We start from the raw sequence: 5,770 nt of genomic DNA, 5'->3' as shown, positions 1-5,770 counted from the left end.
AACCCCCTCCCCCCTGTCCCCCTCCACTCCATTCGCTCCGCCAAAGCCGCCCTCCCCGCCGCGCTGATACGTCGGCGCCGCGGTTCGGCGATCCTCTCGCTCCCACAGTACGCTCTCGTAGACTGTCGTCCTCTAGCCGCGCCGCCACCTCTGGCTACGTTCTTGTGGAGGCGCACGGCGGTCAGCGCCGCCACCGCTGGCGACGTTCGTGTGGAGACGCACGGCGGTCAGCTTCTCCCACGGTACGCGCATTCTAGACTAAGGCGCCGTTCATATCGATGTAGCGCTGAATGTTAGCTGATAGACGCTGTTAATCTCACTGTTTGCCGAAGTAGTTTACTATCAATATGCTCTGCTTAAGAAGCTTCCTTCCCCTGTTCTGCACTCAATCTGCTTAGCTCAGATGGCATGCCAAGGCCGATTAGTTGCTAAAATATCCTGCCATATATTTATTGTGACGTAGATTGCCATGGTCTAATAGCCAATCTGTTAGGTGAAATAGCTCTACACCGTTTTATACTCGATCTTTGTTGCTGCGATGGCCTTCGATAGTTCGATGGCTCTGTGCTCGGCCTCATTGACTGCTGAAACAGCCTGCCATAATTTGGCACTCAAATCTGTTTACTGAATTAGCTTTACATATATTTCGTTACTTAGATCTGCTCGTCCAAATATCTTGCCATAGCTTTAGACATCGACATAGGTATTTTTTTCTGGACTTCATAAAAAAGCATATATGTTTTTCCTGTAATATCTAGTAGAAGAACTAATTTGTATGTCTAACAGATGGACATGACTTGGATAACTTTTGCTCGAAGATTCTCCGCTGCATATGTCGAGGGGGTTGAAAACTTCATGAACTTTATCAGAGCTGAGTACGGTGGTCCGAAATCAGATGTGCTCTGCCCGTGTAGGAGTTGTATGAATTCAGTTACAAGACCCCAGTCAACTATGCAAAATCATATACACTTGTATGGGATGTCGGTCACATATACTAGGTGGGTTCATCATGGTGAAGCTGTGAACGTCAATGTTATTGACTACGTGGAAGCAGCAGATCACCATCTTGATCTGCCTGATGCTCAGGTGGAAGAGGAGGAGGAGGTGGTGGTGGCGGAGCCAGTGAGTTTGACCAACATTGAAACAATGCTACGAAATGCTCGTGCATTCCGTGAACTCTCACCTGCAGAAGAAAAACGGTGGGCCCGCATGTTGGAACAATGCAACGTTGTTGTCACCCCAGGAAACAAGCTGTCAGTATTCTCAGCTATGGTCACCTTTCTTCAGGTGAAGACATCTGAGCGGATGACCAACAAATCATTCGATGCGATGTTGGCTGCTTTCCGCGAATCTTTCCCAGATGCGTCTGAGCTGCCACACACCTAAAGTAAAATGAATAATTTCCTTCGTGCAGTTGGAATTGGATATGATATGATCCATGTTTGTAAGAATAATTGTGTTCTGTTCCGGAAGGATTATGCCAACTTAAGTGAATGCCCGAAATGCAAATCAGCAAGATGGAAAGATGGCGATGCTGTGAAGAGGATTCCTCATAATGTTCTTAGACATTTTCCAATTGTACCAAGATTGCAGAGGTTGTTTCATGATGCTGAAACAAGAGAGGATGTACTGTGGCATTCTAGGAACCAGGAGTATAGAGATCAGAATGTAATGAGCCATCCATCTCATGGTAGTGAGTGGATAAGCTTCAATGATAAACACAAAGAGTTTGCTGCTGACCCGAGACACATCAGACTTGGCTTAGCTTCAGATGGATTTAACCCATTTGGCCACCAGAGCGCCACATATAGCATGTGGCCAGTGCTTATTATCCCTTACAACATGCCTCCAAATGTCTGCACCAAAGAATCAAACTACATGATGGCCTTGCTCATCCCAGGTCCAAAAAGTCCTGGAAAGGATTTTGATTTGTTCATGGAGCCTCTTGTGGAGGAACTTCAACAACTATGGAAGGGTGTTCTCACTCGAGACCTATATAGCAGCCCACCAGCTGATTTCTTTCTGCGTGCTGTTATAATTTGGTGCATCCATGATTATCCGGCTCTAGGCACTATGTCAAGGCGAATGACACATGGTTACAATGCATGTGTTCGCTGTGACAGGAATCCGTTGTCATACGCAATACTTAGCAAGATCTGTTACATTGGACACCGCCGTTTCCTTGCCAAGGAAAAGCCGCATCCTAGAAAATACCGAAGACATGTGTTAATGCAAAGCATGAAAACCATGATACCGCCGATGAGTTGCAAGTGGAATTAGAGAAGGTCAGGTATATTACACCAGGAAACCATCCTGGTAATGGTAGCGGGAAAAGGAAGCATGACAGGGTAGAAGAGAGATTATTGTTTACCCGCATGTCCACTTTGTGGGACTTGGAGTATTGGAAAGATTTGGATCTGCGGCATAATCTTGATGTGATGCACATCGAGAAAAAAATATGTGACAGCATTATCGGCACACTTCTTAATATTGAAGGCAAGACGAAAGATACCTTAAAATCTAGGATTGATTTGACACACCTGGGTATCAGAAAGGATTTGCAGGTGCAAGATGAAGGTAAACCACGGGATATGGCACTAGCTGTGTACGTCTTGGACAAGGTAAAAAGAAAAGAATTATGCGAGGTCCTGTCACGTGTGAGATTCCCACATGGATTTGCTTCCAACCCTGAAAGGAGAGTCAGTGCAGATGGAAACAAGGTACAAGGGTTGAAAACTCATGACTGCCACGTCCTACTTCAAAGGGTTTTACCTGTTATCCTTAGAGGATTTGGCCGCCCTGACTTATACAGAGCAGTTGCAGAGTTGGGACAATTCTTCAAGGAACTCTGCAGTAGGAATATCAGGATAGATGCTTTAGAGCGTCTTAGAGACAAGATACCAACTATCCTATGCGACCTTGAGAAGATATATCCTCCAGCCTTCCTTGATGTGATGGTGCATTTGGCTGTCCATCTACCTGATGAGGCACTACTTAGAGGTCCAGTACAGTATGGCTGGATGTACCCTATTGAAAGGCGGCTAGGCACTTTCAAGGGCTATGTTAGGAACAGAGCTAGACCCGAGGGTTCCATTGCAGAGGCCTACATTGCTACAGAAGCGTTGACATTCTGCTCAAAATACATTGAAACAGCTGATCAGCTTAGCAAAGAGGTGGGTGAAGACAATCCCGGGCTCAATGTTTTCGATTATTCTGTTCGAGTTACAGGGAAGAGTCGACAAGAGGACAAACCTAAAGATTTGGACAAAATGGTTTGGTATGTGTTGAATAACTGTCCTGAGATACTACCTTATATCAAGTAAGTGCAGTACTGCAGCTTATACATCGTAATCTACTAAACTTGCAGCACATTCTTATATATTTAGATGTTTGACGCGATCACTATGTTGTGCAGCATCTACAAAGAGGAGTTACTGCCGCAAAATCCAAGAAACATTGACAAACTGGTTATGGCAGGATTTGCGAAATGGTTCAAGAACCATGCAAGCTTTTGAAGTGCACTGTCAGTTTTTTTAATATATTGAGTACATAAGATGATCAGCTTGTCTATTTTCTAACCATAGGTTAAGAAGATGCGGGAGGATGGGCAGGCAGTTGATGATGCCCTTTACTCACTAGCAATGGGTCCTGATACTCAGGTAAGACATTATGAATCTTGCGTTGTTGGAGATGTGCGCTACAACACCCTTGCACGAGACGAAGGCAGGAAGACACAATACAGTGCCATCATGAGCACGGATACGTATGACAAAGAGACAACTGAAATGTATGCTAACATAACAGACATTGTTCAGTTGCAGTATATCTCCAGTTTCGAGGGTCATCGGTGTGTGGTTCTGTTGTGCTGTCGTTGGTATAACCTGTTTTCCAGGATCGCAAAACGCAGAGCTGATGATTATTTGAAATCCATCAATGTCAAGGCGGCGTACCAGACCATGAGCCTTTTATTTTGGCAAATCAAGCAACACAGATATTTTTCTTGGAAGACACATTTGCACGTAGCGATGACTGGAGAGTATTGCAAAGGTTTGAGCAGAGGAATTCGTTTAATGATGTTGCACAACAAGATGATGCTTACACTACTCCTGATGTACAAGATAACATGGATGTTCCTAATATCTTTGAGAACCATCACGTCAATGACGCCGGCGAAAAGATTGCCTGTCGTGCTGTGGACATACAAGAGTTGATCAAGAAGAAGCCAACGTTCGAGGACGTTGAGGACGAACAAGAAGATGACACCATGGGGAATTACGATTCAGACTGATACACATGGCGAAGATGTTGATGCTGCTGCTGCGGATGATGATTACATTGCTTTTGTCGTATTTTCCTGTCAGAAGACGTTTTTTATCTACTATGTGAAATTGTGTTTGCTATAACAACTGAAACCTTGTGAACATGTTGTTTAGTATTTTGCTGTGAGAACATCACTTGTTATGTATGCTGATTTGTGTTTGGTGATTGTATGACAACTAAAACATGATGACATTGTTGTTTAGTTGTACTCATATTTGGCTGTGAAACTTGAATTTGATGACATAGTTTGCTGTTAGACTGCAATTTGCTCGACGTCTTCGAATGAGAACAAAGCTGACCCGACAGGGCCTCTGCTATTTATTTATTTATACGAGCAAAAGGGGATACCCCCTGATTTCCGTTAATAGAAATCATTAGATATTCACAACACTACGCCCAGCCTGCTACACAGGTTTCATTCATTACTAGTTTCAGCAAAGTGCTCATGTCGTAGCCACTGAATACATCACGAGTGCTACATACACTGCAAATAAAGAGACAATCATCCTACAGAGCACATCGATTTTGCCCATTATCTTCACAAGCTCTTTCATCTCCTCATTGCTGTCAAGGCCGTTTAGCAGCTCTTGCTTGGCCATGATCAGAGGAACTGCATCTTTAACCTTCTGCTCTGCATCTTCCTCTTCTGCCGTTCCTTCAGTTACTTGTCCAACACCCCAACCTACTGGTATTGGGATTCCTCGGCTAACCAAATAATTAGCGTAGTTGCATTCCCCCACATCAGCAACTTCCCAGAAATACAAATCACACGAATCTTTCCTTTTCTGCACGAATCAAATTGGAAGATCATCAACCAAACTATTAAAAAAATCAGCAACTGAAAGCGGCAGAACAACACTTAAACATATTATTACCCCATGATTCGGGCATTTGTAGAAGACTCGGCCAGGGTTGCGGATTGTGGTTGAGACGCGACGGATGACTCTGCGTGATTTGCAGCAGTGGCACCACACCAATGGTAGCGGGTTGCGATGAGCAATCGGCTGCGGTGCGCGTGCCGGCGGGGGTGTGATAAGACCCACAGGCGATGGTACGGGTGGTGACTTGGCGCATATCTGGTTGTTGCCTGCTAAAGAGCAGGTGGACGAGCAACCAACGGACATGGTTGCTGCGGCCAGAGCTTCTGATGCTAGGCAGAGTAAGTAGAGAAGAGGAGAAGCGAACGTTGGATATGTCAGTTTCATTACTTGCAGAGTAGCATAACACCATATATAGTCATAGTCTAGGTTTGGATTCGAACCAGCTATAGGAGGGACCTCCTTGTTCTGTGAAAAAAATTATTTCTCCACCTGACAGCCGGGACCCACCGGCTGTATCTTCGCACGGAAGGAAGTGCCTCCTTGTTTTGCGAAAAAAATTATTCATCCCGTTGACAGCTGGGACCCGTCAGATTTGGTGACTGACTTGTGGGCCTACTAAGCGGACGTGT

The sequence above is a fragment of the Triticum aestivum genome, chromosome 6D (genome assembly GCF_018294505.1).
Source record: "Triticum aestivum cultivar Chinese Spring chromosome 6D, IWGSC CS RefSeq v2.1, whole genome shotgun sequence".
In the NCBI taxonomy this organism is placed as follows: Eukaryota; Viridiplantae; Streptophyta; class Magnoliopsida; order Poales; family Poaceae; genus Triticum; species Triticum aestivum.
Note: the sequence above shows the minus strand (reverse complement) of the source record.